Genomic DNA, 12,711 nt, shown 5'->3' with positions numbered 1-12,711 from the left:
CATCGTGTCTAGATTTTTCCTGGGAATTCTTGAAACCTGGAATTGTATAGGAGCACCCAATCTCCTTCGTGGAAGATTTTCTTTTTGATAAGGGCGTCATGCCATTTTTCTCTCTGCTGTTGAATTAATGCAGTGTGTTGAAGAGCCGAGAGCCTAATTTCATCTAACTCGTTGATTTGTTGTAATCTGTTAATTTGGGCCTCATTTAAATCCAAACCCACCTCCTACGTTGTTCTTAATGTTTGAATTTTAAACTCTATTGGGAAGATGGGTTCTTTTCCAAATACTAATTGATATGGTGAATAGCCGGTGGTATTTCTCCACGTTGTTCGGTATGCCCACAAGGACTTCGGTAATCTTGGAGCCCAATCACGCCTATGTGATGCAACTGTTTTTGTCAGTATTTATTCTATCAGTTTATTCGTGCTCTCTACTTCGCTATTTTCCTATGGGTGATACGGGGTGGTAATTTTGTGCTGAATGTGGTAATTTTTTAATGCTGCAGCGATTTTATTACATACAAATTGCGGTCCTCCATCTGTGATTATGTCCCTTGGGAGGCCATATCACATAAATATTTGGAAAAGGAAATGTATTACAAAATCCTTTTTAGCTCTTGGAAGTGCCTGTGCTTCCACCCATTTGGTAACATACTCTGTTGCTACTAGAATGTATGTTTTCTGATTTGATGATGGGTTAATCGGACCAATAAAATCAAGTGCCTAGCGCTCAAATGGCTTAATTACTAACTGTGGATTTAAAGGCATTTCATTGGACTGTCCGGGGCGTCCCGCTCTTTGGAAACTATCACAAGCTTGCACAATTTCTTAGCATCTTTAAAGATTGTAAGCCAATAATAGCCTGTTTGTAAAACCTTGTGACCAGTCCTGCGGTCTGCAAAATTTTTCCACAGGGCCCATTGTGGCATGCTTTTAGAATGTCAAATATTTCATCTTCTCGGACACATCGTCTGATGTGCATATCTTCCCCTGTATGAAATAGGTAGCCCCCAATCCAAGAGAATCGGGTACTACGCTACACTATCTGTTTCCGTTCATTGGGCATTAAATACTTAGGTAATTTACCTATTGCTAAATAATTTTCAACATCAGCATACCATGGTGTCCTGATGGTAACAAAAAATAGATGTTCATTTCGGAATTGATCTTCGACTGCTGTTGTGTCTGCTGGCTTTGGCATTCGTGAAAGAAAATCAGCTACAGGATTCTCTTTTCCAGGTCGATCCTTTATTGTGATGTCAAATTCCTGCAATAAAATCAACCATCTTGTTACTCTACCATTTTTAATAGGTTTATTTGCTAAATATTTTATGGCAAAGTGATCTGTATATAAAGCTACCGGATACCTAGTTATATAATGTCTAAACTTATTTACAGCATGTATTACAGCTAAAACTTCTTTTTCAGTCACAGTATATTTTAATTCAGTAGGTGATAGATTTTTGCTAATATAATAAATTGCATATGGTTTTTTATCTTCTTCCTGCCCAAGGACTACTCCAATAGCTGTGTATGAAGCATCAGATGAAATTTTGAATGGAAAATCCCAATTTGGGCCCCTTAGCACTGGAGCTGTCGATACAAGTTTTTTTAGATCCTCGAAAGCACGGTCACAATTATCTGTCCAAATAAAATCAACGTTCCTATTTAGTGCATATATAGGTGCGGCAATTTGAGAAAAATGCTCTATGAATCTCCTATAATAACCAAAAAAACCCAGAAAACTGCGTACCTCTGTTTGTGTGGTAGGAGGAGGTATTAACAAAATTATCTGAATTTTAGCCGGATCTACTTGTATTCCAGCTAGTAAGATATAATGACCTAACATGAGTCCCTCGGTCATCATCATATGACACTTTTCATGGCTCAAGCAAAGCTCGGTGGCAATACATCTTTGCAGCACCTTTTCCAATGTGTCGAGTGCTGGCTCAAAATCATCTCCATATGGTGCGAAATCAACCATATATAATTTGAGCCCTTCATTTATTAAATATGCAAAGATGCTGAGGATGGCCCTTCAAAATGTGGTAGGGGCATTGCATAGGCCAAAGGGTAGGACTTTGTAAGTAAATGTTCCCAAAGGATAGGTAAAAGTAGTTTTATCTTGGTCTTCAGGGGCAATCTGAATCTGATTGTATCCACTAAAGCTATCTAGGAAAGAAAAGGATTTCTTTCCTGCTAATGTGTCTAATACCTGATCAATGAATGGAAGGGGAAAGTGGTCTTTTTGGGTTTCTTTGTTCAATTCTCTGTAATCTACACATATTTTCCACTTTCCATTCTTCTTTGGCACCACCACTAGTGGAGAGACCCACTTGCTGTCAGATATTGAGTAAATAAAGTTTACATCCAAAAGTTTTTGTAATTGAGCTTTCACAATATCCTTAAGATGAGGGTTTAGCCTCTGTTGTGGTTGGCGAATGGGTCTAGCATCCTTTTATGTATAAATGTGGTGCGTACATAGCTAGGGATCAATTCCTTCCATGTCTGGATAATCCCATGCAAAAGCTTCCTTATATTTCTTGAATAGTTGGACCAGCTTTTCTTCTTGTTCAGCAGTCAGATTTTTGTTAATGTTCAAAGTTTTTCCTGGCTCAATCTCTATAGTTTTTCTATTGTAGACAGAGGTAGTAGGTATTGATTGCTCATGAGTATCTTTTAGGGGATCTTCTTCTACATCATTATCAAATGCTGCCTCAATCATGTGACATTGCAAATGGGATCTGGTCTCAGGTTGGTTAATAAAACTGTTAATGATGTCATCCTCTGTTTGGTCTTTAAAATTGAGGGCATCTTCTATAGTTAATGGTGATCTAATGTTTTCTGTGAGATATGATACAGGTTGTTTGTTAGTTTTCATTATTGTTATGCTTGGCTGTGCTGGAGGCTATAAAGCTAAATTCTTGACATTACTCCCTCTAGCTATAGTCATAATGCCTTGTCGGCAGTCAATGTAAGCATCAGCAGTTGCTAGCCAAGGTCTACCTAAGATTAAAGGGTGTCCATCTAGGTGGTTTTTGGGATTAATTATCAGAAAGTCTGCAGGGTATTCCCAGGAATCTACAGAGACCATTACATCATGTAATGTGCCTTCTGGTCTGACTACCGATCGGTCAGCTAGCTCCAATAAGGTTGTGGTTGGATCTAATGATGTAATACCAAGCTTTTGACAAGTGGTGGTTGTTAGGATATTGATTGCAGCTCCTAAATCAACTAAGGCATTTGGAAAGGAGTGCCCATTGATTTGCACTGTAGCTATAGGGTTCCCTGGGTCTTCATATTTTATGGGTGCCTCTCTTCCTGATAGTAGGTCAGATAGGGTGCCGACTACTTGGACGTTTGGATTAGTTGTTATTCTCCTCTTTGGCTTTTTGATACATAATTCTTTGATGGTTTTTGCATAAATTGGGATATCTTGAATGGCTTGGAGGAGTGGTATCTTTATACACAAATTTTTCAGTTCTCCCAGAATGTCAAAATCAGGGTGTTCTATTGGTCGTGGTATGATTAGTCGTTCTGGGAATGGTGGAGAAGAGGTGGTTTCTTTTTCATGGGTTTGTTGTCTAACCACATTCTCTTCTTGTAGTGTGTGTTCTAAAGGTAACGAATTTTCAATTTGAACATTTTTATCCCCCTGAGATTCTATTATACGCCCAGATCTTAATTGTAAGTCATTGCATTCCCTTAACTCAGTTTCTAGTTCTGGTTCTTCAATAAGTTTCACAGATTGAACTGGCCTGTTGTTGGGGTTCGGGTTGGGTTGGGTTGGGAGCTGCGGTCTTAAATTGGTCTGGGGGTTTTGTTGCAATGCATATGGTGCTGGCAGTGTGGGTTGAGATAGGGGGATCATTCCCACTAGCTAATTTGTGGGTCTTTGCCAAGTCGACTGCCAGTTTTGACTCTGAGAGGTGGAGGGTGACCACTGCGATGAGTATGCGCTATTTTGCCAAAATGGTGGATAGTAAGGGAAATTTGGCCAATTGGGTTGGTTTGTTTGATTTGGCCAAGATGGCATAGGAGATGGCTGTTGTGGCCAACTGGGAAAGGGTGGCTGATTCTACCACATTCCATTATATTGTTGAGCATTATATTGAGGAGACTGAAAAGAAGAGTATGGATCAATATGCATACCTATTTGTCATCGCTGCCATTGACGACACTGATTGAGTAGGTACACTGGTTCTATTTCTTCTTCTGCTTCCTTATAGACTACTTTTAGACGTGGGAGTGAGGGACAATTTTTTGTGGAGTGGTATTTTGTGCAAATGGCACAAACTTGGACTGTATCTAATGGCACTCTTTATGGTTGTGTTTCTTTCTGCATCGAGGGCAGAATATTGCCAAATTTTGCTCCGCTTTTGCTTGCTTTTGTTTCGCCTGCATAATGTCGAGCTACGTTGTTAGAGTCCCTAGAATATCAATTTTGAAGTCTTCCAGTAGATTCCCAATTTTTGTGCAAGTTACACCTCCACCGTAGATCTTGTTGTCCCTTGTGAATGTGTCACGTTCTGTCGATTTTAGCATTGTATTTCTTCTTGAACTCCTGATACATAAATCAATGATGTCAGCAAAATTTTCTTGATATATGTCACCTTTTCCCATAATGTTTAATGTTTCAACCCATTGTTCTTTCATACCTTTAATTAACGTAGTTTTCAACACATTGTCAGGCAAGGGTAAAGATGGATAAGGAGATCTCTGGAGATTGTACTAAAAACATTCTACATATTCCTCCACTGTCTCACTAGGTTTGGCTGTCATTTGAAATATTTCATCCTTTAATTCTCTAGACCTACAATAATCCTGATATTTCTTTAGAAAAACACATTTCATCTGATCCCAGTCATTTATAACACATCCACCTAACCCCATAAACCATCGTAAAGCTGCTCCTTTTAATGTGGAGGGAAATAGTTTTATTTTTTGGGGATCGGTGGTATAGTCATACCCCTGGCATAATACATCGAATTCAAACAAAAATTCATCTGGATCTTCCGATGTCAAGCCATGGAATGTAGGAATATGCTGGAGAGGAATGGCCTTCATAGGTGCATTGACTGCGGTGTCCACAATGGGATATTGTAGTGTGGAAGTTTGAGGTGTTTGCTGGTTCTGGGCGATTTGATCAAATATGTGCCAATATCCTTCTGGGATTTCTAGGGAGTTATTCCTAGGTTGACTAGTAGGAATAGGAATGACCTTGACAACACTTCCTTGGTCTGGAATAATGAGTGTTCCTTGTTGAACTATTATCTGGGGGGATTTTGGTTCTTCAACTTCGTTTTGGATAATCTTGACAACACTTCACTTATTTGGGCTGCTTAGTGTTTGAACTACTCCAAGAGGGGATCTTACTTCTTCTATTTCCCTTGTTCCTCCTCCTCCTTCATAGAGATTGCTAAAGTTCCCTTGTTGAAACTCTTGCTCAGTTTCTTTTGTTTTGTTGTGTACCTTAGCAAAGGCTACAGAGGGTGAACCTGTGGCCCGAAAGGAACTAGTAGGTTGTCTAGAGGCAATTTTCCTAGAACCTACTGATGGCTGAGATTTAAATTTCTTAATGATATCGTCTATAAAAGTAGATCGACCAAGCGTCACCGGCCCCTTAGATTTGTTAGGTTTGGGTAGCTGGATTGGATTTTTTCAGGGTTTTTCTTCTTAGTCATGCAAACAACTCAAATGTTTATATCTACCCAAAAGAATGAATAGATCTACTGGAAAGTGGGCGGGGGAGCAGGGTTGTTACATGCTCCGTACAGAGGTTCTTACCTTCCGTTTTTAATACCCAATTCTCTCCTAGCAGGCACTCTCCAAATGCACACTACTCACTGGAAGGAAACAAATGCTACACTCTCCTCGGCAACGGCACCAAAATGTTGAGGTATAAAGAGGTGCCTTTTTAACTCCTATTTATCCTACATTAATTATCAATCCAGGTACAATTTTTTATTTCAAGAGTGTACTCAGTCTGAGGTGGACAATTTGTGTCAAGAGTAATGTTTTCTAATTTGCAGTTTAGTGCTAAATACAAGAGTAAATAGATTCTTGAAATGAAATCTAATTGCAATCAAAAGAAACTTAATGCTCTGGAAATTAAATCATTCACTCAAAAAACTACAGCGATTTATTAGTTAAGGATGCAGTAGTGATAACTCTTTCCTCTGTCAACTGATATAAATGAAATCAAATATAAACAAGATCCCCAATCTGAGAACTTAGGCAGTGATAACCAATCTCCTTTATAGTTGTTGATCTTACACTCCACACTAAAGCAATTAATCTGGAAATGGAAACTAAATTAACTCAAATGATGCTACTAAAGAAAATGGAAAATACGCTTACTGCAATAACACTCAAGAAACATAACTAAATACTCACAGGAAAGAAATGAACAACAAAGCTATTTTAATGGGAATGAACAACAAAATTATTTTAATGGAAATGAATGGAAATCTGTAATGAACAGTGAGGTTTTATGAATAAAAATGTAAATTGTCAAGAATAATAATCTCATTATGATGGAAAGGAACAACAACGTGATTCAATCACAACTTATGCAATAAAGCGATTCCATAAAATGTTAGAATAGTAAATTGTAAAGACAGGAAACTGTAAAGCAATGCGATTCAAGGAAATAGAAAGTAAATCAAACCATCAAACGACTGGAATTGTAAAGTAATGATACAAATAGCAGGTGGATCTACTAGGGCCAGGCCCTTAGCTGCTAGTGAAGCACCGCTAGGCTACTTCAGTACAAAGGAATGGAATAGCAACTGACTTATATATTGATCATGTGAAAATGTTTACAGGCAATCGTACTATGTTTTGATGAACGAGAGTCGATGATCAAAGTAGTAACACAACAATAAGTTCTGCAATATGATAATCCACACCCTAGGTGACAAGTGTTGTCCCTTTTTATAACGGCCAGGCAGATATATCAAGAGTACAGATAAGTTTTGAAGCAGCGATCCCTCAGGATCAAAGGATCCTGATGTATTCGCTCTATCTTTGATCTCTAGTTTATCGTTTTGTCTTCTTACGCTGATGCCACACTTTCCCTCTTCTCCTAGACTATGCGCTCCAATCTTGATCTCCTTTTCTGGATACGGATTCCTGGGGAAGGGACAACAGTTGCTTCTACTTTATCTTTTCCTCTCGGATAGTTGTTTTCCATTTCCTTCATTTTCTGTATAGAAAAAGACAATAATCAATTATTTTGTATTAATCACAAATCTCCTCAATTCTACCATAATTCTTTAACATATTACCATTTTAGAATGTAAAGGAGTTATGATTCAAAGGAAAAGATAAAGAAATAAAGGGTGAATACATACCTTTTCCATCACTCAACAATAATCAACATATAGTAGCTTCTTCTTTGCTTGAAGATGAAGGAGTTTTGCATCTTGATAGTCAACATGAATCACATGAAATGAATCAGCAGTTTGAGGAAAATTTATATACTCCTTTGCTTGAAATTAATGAAGATATTCAACATCCTTGTGAATCTTTCGGAGGGAAAGAAGACAATTACTGTTTTAACAAAAGAAAACAAAAAGTACTCTCTCCTCTATCTGAAGATGAGATAGATCAACTCCTGAAAGGTCATATTACAGCCCAAGCTAATGTAGGTTTGCAATGTTCACATAGTCAAGAAAGTGTTAGTGAAGCTTCTTCCACTTTTGAAAATGATGATAGTCTTAAAATTAGGTTTATAGATCAGCGAACAGATATTGTTTTATTTCATGAAGATGATAGGTCTGTCATGTTTGATAATCTTGAAGAATGTTTTCTGTTTAAGAATGACTTAGACTATGAAATTGAGGAATATGATCCTAAGAGAGACGATATGCCAGAAATCGAGTCAGAATTTCTCATGCTTGAGGAATTTACAACCAACACTGAGATAGCAGAAGCTTATACTTCTCTATGCCTTCCTATCAATCAGCAACCAATTATTCTTTCAGATCAGAATGAAGGGAGTACTTGTATTTTTGTTGTTGGATCTCAAGATAAGCTAGTGCTTCAGGATTTTCAAGATCCCTTTGGCATTCTTTTGCAAGCATTAGAGAATATGAATGTTGCCTGGTTTGTTAGCATAAGCCTTGGTTTCAGTTGTTATTGTGAGTTGCCTACATGTACATCGTTCTATGCTCGGGGAAGGTGAGAGCAGAATTTCAATAAGTAGCCATCTAGTGTATTAGTTACATTGGAAGGCCCACTTCACATGATTGTACATATTTCATCAATAGGTAGGTGGTTTTCATCATGATTTTAAGCCCTCAAATCGCGATGGTTTGCCACAATTAAAAAGCTTTATTTCAGTTAAGTAAGTCTTGAGTCATTTTTTTTATTCATTTTCAAGCCAGTTTCAGAGTTAGTTCAAGTCATGAGTCAATATTAGCTTGCGTTGTGTCAGTTTTTGGTCTTTGAGGTGTTTTGACTCCATTGTCCAATGGATAAGGCTACTAGGTCTATGATGTTCTTGGCACCTCCAAGGAGCTACCATCCCTATTGGAGCCAATGTTAGTGTCAATGTCTTCACACTGCCATCAGTGATCAAAATATGGTCTTTTGCATTTCATAGTAGGAGTCCCATACTGATGAGCTTGCATTCCATTAGGTCATGGATTCACTAATGGTAGGGTTTACTTCAATTTTCCCTCATGATCTATACTTGCTAATCATCTTTCATATATTTCAGTCATGGCTCATGTTCACTTTGCAATTCATTTCATTAGGTCTTAGGGTTTGGTCTCATTAGGTTTTAGGATACCACCATGGGCAAATCCAATAATTACATGCCAATAATGATCAACAAGGACATGAGGAGTACAATAATGATTGGTAAATCCATAATTTATCATTTTGAAAGCCTAATGTAGTTCTCACCTCAAAACTTGTTTTGAGGTGAAAACAGAGTATTTTGGTTTTATCTTCATTTCTTATGTAATTTTATGTTTCCATATGTAATATTGGTTCCCAACTACTCCTAAGCATCTAATGATGTTGCCAAAGCACTTGCCACACAAAAATCAAGTCATCATGAGCACCAATTCACCTGTAAAAGCAAAAGAGAAACAAGCACTAAAACCCTAAATTCCTCTCCCACTGAGCTAGGGTTGGCTATGGGAGAAAAGATATCTGAGTAGAGGAGGCATGAGAGATATCAAAAGGTATGAGGCCATTTCATATCATCAAACATCAGGTCTCCATCATTTGTCGAGAAGTCATTCGAAGGAACAAGCCGTTCACTACACATAAAGGATAGTTTTTCTTCAAACTGTGTTTCTGAGCAAGAAAAGATGAATTTGACAAAAGTGGGAGAGAGAGGTTTTTGTCCATAATTGACCCAAGAATAAAAACCTCTTTTAGGTTTTACACAAGTTTCATGGTTTGGGAGAAATGTTGAAAACATGATTTGCCTCAGGAAGGTTGATGCATCTCTGAAGTGACCTTGGTAAAATAAACTTTTCTCCTAGATGGAATGACCAAATGACTTTCTTGATGAGTCAAATCATAACTAGACACAAAGATATTTCCAATGAGCTATCATGAGCTTAATTTTGAGTTTAGGAAGACCTTCAAACATTGACTGAAATAACACTCTGCATTTTGGCAGCCTCATTCTGCACATTTTGACCAGTCTTGAGAGATTAGACTTTGGATAGGGAAGCTGAACTCCAAATTGAAACATTCAAGATGTTCTGGAAAGTAGACTCGAAAAGATTTCCAACGAGCTATTTCTCGCTCAATTTGGACATCGGGAAGGCCTCCAAAGGTTACCTGCAAAAGGCATTGCGCTCCTAGAATTGGCGCTGTGCTTCTACCTAGGCACTGTGCTTTTGGAGAATTTTCGCAGTGTAAAAATACACAAGCGCTGCGCTTTGAGATAGGTGTTGTGATCCTATAGGTGGCACTGCGATTTTCTGAACAAAACCCCAAATCACCTCAAAACACCAATTTCACCTCAAATTTCCAAGTTTACCTCTTTTGCAAGTAAGTACACTAATATCTCTTGTGATCTAGTGTTTTATATCAAGTTTCTTTGGTTTTTCATCTCCAAGATCAAAACCCTAGTTTTCCTACAATTTACCTCATGAACTAAAACCCTCATCTCTACTATTGTTTTCCTACCCTATCCACTTCTTATTTCTCCCCAAATCCCCACCACACATACATTTTTCCAGGCTCCCTCATCCATACATTTTGCCCACTACATTCCTCCACACCATTATCGATAACGCTATCCATATATAACCATATTGTTCAAGCCATAGGAAAAAATGGACAGAGACAATGATTATGAGTATGAAGAAGAGACACTTAGTGACAACTCCATGGAGAGACATAGACAATAGAGGAAGCGTCATAAAGGAGGAAAAATCATCAAAGAGGAGCCCATCAGTTTGAGAGAATTACAGGATTGCCCACTTGTAGTTTCTTCTTTTAGACATCAAGCATGCTTTGAATTTTGTGAAATGGTGGAAAGGTTTCAGTTTCACCATGAGTTGGCCAAACTTTTTGTGGCTCATTTACATAACAATGAGGTGACACTTGCCAGAGTAACTTTCACAATATCATCAGCTACAATTTTAGAGGCCACTAGAATTCCTAATGTGGGTGAAAAATGGTACAAGGGTCAAGACGTTGATGAGGATTATTATGAGCCTTACATTAGGCCTCAATACAGAAACCAGGTGAAGAGGATTTTCCCTTTTAAATTTTTGGAGAACAGGTATGCTCCCTTGATGAAGATTATCATCAAGTATTTCACTTGTGAAGGTAGATTCTCCTGGTTGTATGCTTACCATATTCGACTCCTCATGCACTTCACTAGGGTAAGGATCATGAATCTCCCATATTTCTTGTTTAGAAATATTGAACAAAATAGCTCACATTGTGAAAAGGAAGCCATACCCTTAGTAGTTTAACAACATCTAACATTACTCTTTGATCAAAATCATTGTTCTTCACCATCTCATTCTTGTTATCATTCGTTGGAATACTTTCATTGCTCATGAGATGTTCAAAGGTCGATAGATCCCTTCACCAGTGCATCAAGAAGAAGGTGGGCCTTGTAGCCAAGGAGAAACAAGGGAAGAGGTAAAGGAAACCAAAACTACTAAGGTGCCAGTGTATTTGACAATCAGAGAGACACAAGGAGACTTTTTGCAGCTACTAGGCAAGTGCTTGCTCCACAAGGTGTGGAAGGGGCTTGCCTTCGTCATTAGGCCATAGGAAAATGTTATCTCCACAAGGGGTGGAAGGGGCTTTACCTTTGACATCAACAGAACAGGTACAGGTTGAGTAGCTGAGCAAAGGCAAGGGAAAACTACAGGAGGAAGATCTTGGTGATGAGGAGGAAAGAGACTTTGACCTAATTGAGCATGAGGAGCCACAACAGCACTATACTCATCATGGAGATGATATCATTGATTTGGAGGCCCAGGATGAAGAAACTATCAAAGACATCATCATAAAGGAAAGAGAGGCTCAAATACAAGCTTTGTCAGATAACCTAGAGAGAGCCAAGTTTGTCATTAAATACTTGCAACAGGAAAACAAACAGCTGAGTGACAAAAAAGTTCTCATGGAGCTTGAAATACTGAAATCAAGGATGCAAAGAGGCTAAGTGACAAAGAAGCAAAGAGGTAAAGCAAAAGGGCAAAAGGCTAAAGAGACTCATGTCACATTTACCCCTATTGAGCAAGAGATTGAAAATTATAGGGGAATTTGGCTTGAGAGGGTCAAAATACACCTTGAGAGACTAATTGAAAAGGCCAACAGGGACAAGAATATGCTTCGGCACATGGCATATCATTACATGACCCGCAACTGAATATGTAACATAAGGATCAAGAAGTTAAAGACTAGGCTAAGGAGAGCTCTCGAAAGCAAAAAAGAGCAATATAGGTTGAAGTTATTGGCTGAAGCCTCCCTAGCCCATCAAAGAAGCTAATGGTGGTGTCCCATGCCAAAATTTGGGCATATTTTGGAAAATTTTGGCATTTTTGCAATTTTGAAATTTTAAACACAGAAATTTTTCCAAAAAGCATAGCGCCACGGGCACTGTGCTTTTGCCTGAGGCCTCAGATGGAGGAATGGTTGAAATTTTTGGATTCAAGAGGATGAGATCATGCTACATGGAAATTTTCAGCAATTTTGGAGCAAATCTGGGTCACCAAAAGGTCAAAAAACTACCAAAAAATGACCTCTCTGCCTCTTTTTGGACACACAGAAGCAGTCTTGGGAGATTCATGTTTTGAGGGGGAAAATTACCTCCAAATTCAAAAATTCTAGGTGTTATAGAAACTAGACTTGAAGATATTTCCAATGCGCTATCTTGGGCTCAATTTGGTAAAGGGGAATGCCCCCAAAACTATGTGGAAAGTGGCACTATGCATTTGACCAGTGGCACTGCGCTTTTGACCATTTTGCCCAGAAAATCAAAATTTCGCCTGTTTTGACTGGAAACTCATCTCTCTCTCCTCATGGTTGTTTTTACTTATTTAATTGATGACATGGCATGTAAATGTAATGGTAAAACAATGTTAGAGGGTAGATTCATTAGTTAGAGGTAGTTTTGAGGCAAATGAATCAGTTTCCCTACTTATAGAGGCAAGTTGTTTGACTGCCTATATTCCTGGTCCTTGTTGGGAAATGGTTGAAACAACCTCTCTTCTCATGG

This window comes from Pinus tabuliformis, chromosome 7 (genome assembly GCF_031772625.1).
Source record: "Pinus tabuliformis cultivar Carrire ecotype Pingquan chromosome 7, CPIR1, whole genome shotgun sequence".
Classification (NCBI taxonomy): domain Eukaryota; kingdom Viridiplantae; phylum Streptophyta; class Pinopsida; order Pinales; family Pinaceae; genus Pinus; species Pinus tabuliformis.
This window is presented reverse-complemented; position numbering follows the sequence as displayed.